The sequence below is a fragment of the Mya arenaria genome, chromosome 10 (assembly GCF_026914265.1).
Source record: "Mya arenaria isolate MELC-2E11 chromosome 10, ASM2691426v1".
Taxonomy (NCBI): domain Eukaryota; kingdom Metazoa; phylum Mollusca; class Bivalvia; order Myida; family Myidae; genus Mya; species Mya arenaria.
Genome location: NC_069131.1, coordinates 7,270,001 through 7,274,365, shown reverse-complemented (window position 1 = coordinate 7,274,365; position 4,365 = coordinate 7,270,001).

Genomic DNA, 4,365 nt, shown 5'->3' with positions numbered 1-4,365 from the left:
ATCTCGTTACGCGCGAGATGTGATTTCAAACCACGCGGTTTTCTTATAAACCACCATCTCAAGTAATTAGCGCTCATTAATTGAAACAAGTATTGTCAACTATGATTTCCTTAAGCACTTAAAAACTTCTTGAATCTTTAATATCAGCGTTAACAAGCTATCTAGAGGTTATAAAGTCAGCGATCGCGAAAGATGAAAAAGCTGGTAATGGCAATTCTGTATGTGCCAGTACGTGGGAAGTTGGCTGACACGAGATGCGGTCTGTAGTCGTGCAGATGTGAGCGAAGAGCTATCAGAGAACTTTCATGCACACCCAAGAGTGCGGTCTGACCGAAACATAGCACTGACCCATAGGCCTTAAGCATGTCAGTTTGCGAACCGTTGAAACAAATGTTCTATATTTATATGAGTATTATATGTTTATACGTGCATCTACAATATATCTAGATATAGTTCATGCATTTTTATGTAAGTGACCTATTTGGTATTAACCGATTAGCATAAAGAAAGTCATACATTCTGGGTGTACTTTCACTGTGGTTTGGGTCCGTTTGTTATATACCACAATTTACTCGAACACATCTGGTAGTACTTAATTAATAGTAAGAAAACTTGAAAGTCTTAATGTGATTGCTAACACTCAATATTCATGTTTTTATTATTGAATATTGGAAGTCAATACATTCATGTACTGAAGTTATCAAATTCACAACAAGCGACATCATTGGTATGCATCGGTGTTAATCGAGTGAAAATGAAAATCAAGTGAATTCGTCTTTTATCTTTTCCAAATAAAAAGGATTTTACCAAGGAAAAAATGGACAAGAAATGAATTTCTTGATCAGACTCAACAGGTGCTCGAACCGTCTTCACATTGTGACGGAAACGGTCCCTCCTTGTGGAAATCCACTTACACTTGCTCTTCACATTGTAAATGGTATATAATATTTCCTCATGCTACAGTTATCAATTAGTATCAGACTTCATGTTACAGGTGCAATTTACATAACTAAGAGACTTGCACTTTTAAACATACAATGGTTTTCTAAATGTTTCACTCAATGTGCGGACATTATCACACGGATCCCAGCAGCCACCGGACATACACACAACCACTCCTCCTACATAGCAAGCATGTTTGTACACGTACAAAATCAAATAAATGAAATATTTAATGCAAATAAACAAAACTTTAATGTAAACCCCTCAGCATCCGGTACCTTTTAAGTTGTTAATCCGTTGTTAATCCGCATTTATTGCATACGCCCAATAGAACACAACCGAATACATACTGACATTTGAACGAATACGTGCGTTTTCACTTTTGTGGACACAGTATAGTATAATAAATTAATTAGTTGTCATAAAATCGAATATTGATCGGTGTATTCACATATAATCGCCGTATAATTCAACAATAATTAATCAATACTGCACACGCGCGTAGCTCGCCTGTCACTAGGTGACGTTAAAACGAGCACTCACGGTGATTGCTTAACGTATGCTGTATTTCAAAAGGGTCGAACAAGAAAAATGTATATGTTATATAATTGTTTAGTCAGTATGATTATGTTAGGATTAAACTATTGTTTAATTAACAGTTCGAAGTTGAGTGTTATGACGTGATAGTAGTAATTTTCAAGTAAGTAGTACATTTAGTTTGGTAAATCAGAGTTTAAACTTGTATTGGTGAACTATGTGGTTACCCCCCCCCCCCCCCCACACACACACACCCAACCCCATGTGTTCTCCCGCTTGCACGATGGGGATTTACGGAGCTACGTCCATGTATATAGCGTTACATCGTTACGTTAACGCACGTCGCATTCTGAACGTTCATATACGTTGACACATTTTATAATCTAACTGACCATTGAACTGCCAGAGGCGACAGAGCTGATTGATTCAAATTTGGGTCTCGACACACTTTATGATCGGTATAATAATCAATTTATTTGAAGTTGGGTGTATTGGACCGGTCCACTTTTGTCTTATTGTACCAAATCAAGCCATTTTTGGAACATTAACCTTACCAGGCGGATGACAATAAGTGAAGCGAAAACAAACTGTTCAACGACACAAGCGGGGTAGTACAACCACAGGGAGATGTAAACCACAAAAAAACAACAGATATTATTCTAGAATACAACTTACTTTTTCAGCCAAGGAAAGATTTCAAACATTAAGTATTTTGCTTAAACATTAGATTTCAACTTTCGCGCGTGTCTAAAGGTGCTCCTACTGCCACTCATCCGATACAAACTCCCCGTTTGTATCAGCCAATGAGGTGATATCTTAAGACAGCTGGAAAACTTGATGATGATGATGATGATATCGCTTCGCTCACTCCGCCCATTCTTAATCAATAAAATGCTACTTCATGTCATCTAGCTATTGCTTAGTTAACTCAATAATGCTAAGGAACTCCATAACTCTTCAACAGAAGACAGAATTTGAAATAACTTAGCAAAAATGGCAGCCGCATTGAGCCTGATACCGTCAATGCCCAACATTTGGGACAAAATTTGAAGAAAAAAGCATAAAAATAAAATGACTTTTTACCAAAGCATATCTATATATCCTTCGCCATTTCAATATGAAATTAACTAAATTGTAATTTTTATACAAAGCAGCACAAAACAACACATTAACTTACATATTGTCTTTAATGAACATGTTCTGTCGTAAAGCACTGTAGAGTTACTCCGGGTGTATATTCTTGTATTTTCCTTTTTCTGGTTAAAGACGAAATAATTGTTGAATATTTCTAAAAATTCTTCAAATAGTTTTATCCATTGTTACATTTGAAACATCCACCCTTAAAGTAGCGTGGACGCACGCAAAGCTGAGCTTGAAAATTTTGCACGAATATGCTTTAGTTTTCGCAACAGAACACTGTTAAAACTGTTACAGCAGGCGTGCCAGTGTCCAATCGACGTGATCAGATTTCATTTAATTTCATTTAAATTTACACTCCGTAACTTTTAAGAAAGTACTGACAATTATTACAACACGCAGCCAGCATAAAGATTCAAATGAAAACCGTTCTATCCAGTAGCATCAAAACAAACAGCTCCTGAATTCCGCAGTGTTCCAATTACATGAGTCATTACATTTTAACAATACGATCATTTGTTTGTTGCGTCCCAGTTTTTCTGTTTTTATGCTTTTTCAATTAGTTAAACTTTAATCAAAACATGACTTTCAAAAGGATATACAATAGGGAAACCGTGATTTTATGACAATATTGACTTTTGATATCTACGGAGGGTATTGAAATGCGATCTGATATGATTATAAAGGTGTATTCGATTGCCCTTGAACAAGGCTGCGGCCAATAATAACTAATACAATCAAACAAGATCTTCCCCTCTCCGTGTCAAGTTTGTAATATTTGTAATAAAATTAGGCACTCTTTCAGTAGAATGTGTGTGAAGCCGCATTTGATTTTTTCTCTACAGTGTGTCTAATCTCGTGTTTTATGGTTGGTTGTATGCAGTTTAATTTGCTTAAATTAAAAAGCAATTTTCTTGGTTGTCACCTAGCTGGACAAGAGGATTTCCTCCGGAATCTTCGGTTTCCCCCACAACACAAGACCACACTGTCCCGAAACATTGTGCCAACGAGAGTGATAAAATAATGTTGTAATAACTTGTTTCACAATCGTTGTAAAAAAAAATTAATAAACTTTACTACAGAAAGATCAACTTGTTTCAAATAGCTTAAACTAACACTTTTATTCAAAATGAATACATACACATGTATAACAAACATCAATTTTGACTGATAAACCTTTAACTACTTAATAAATAATGTCTTTAAGGAAAACATAAATTACTAATAACAAGATTGTAAGCGTGTATTTAATAGCAGAACGTGCATTTTTTAAATGATGGGTGAATGCTAAAAAAATGACTGTGCTCTACTATAGTCTCATTAAATAATAATACCGGGTTTTATGCACATTTCTTTCAAATTAAACTTGTTATCCTTCATACAATTAATAATGTTGTTTTAATATTCCAAAAAGGATGAATAAATTACGAAAACAATGGTTGTTAAACAACCATTGTTTTCGAAATTTATTCATCCTTTTAGGAATATTAAAACAACATTATTAATTGTGGTAAATCTTATCTGGGAGTAAGAGTGCATCTTTAGATATATTCAAGGCTGTTCGTTTCGATGTACTTGTGTATCTTAATTGAATCATACTTTATATAGATGTTGACTTCCTTACCCTAGGGCTAAGCTTTTAAATACCATTGAATTGATGTAAAACGGTACATAATAGTATCATTAGATTAGAATTTAAAATGGTTGATTAAGTTCACCATACTACAATGGAAACTATAGAAACTACTA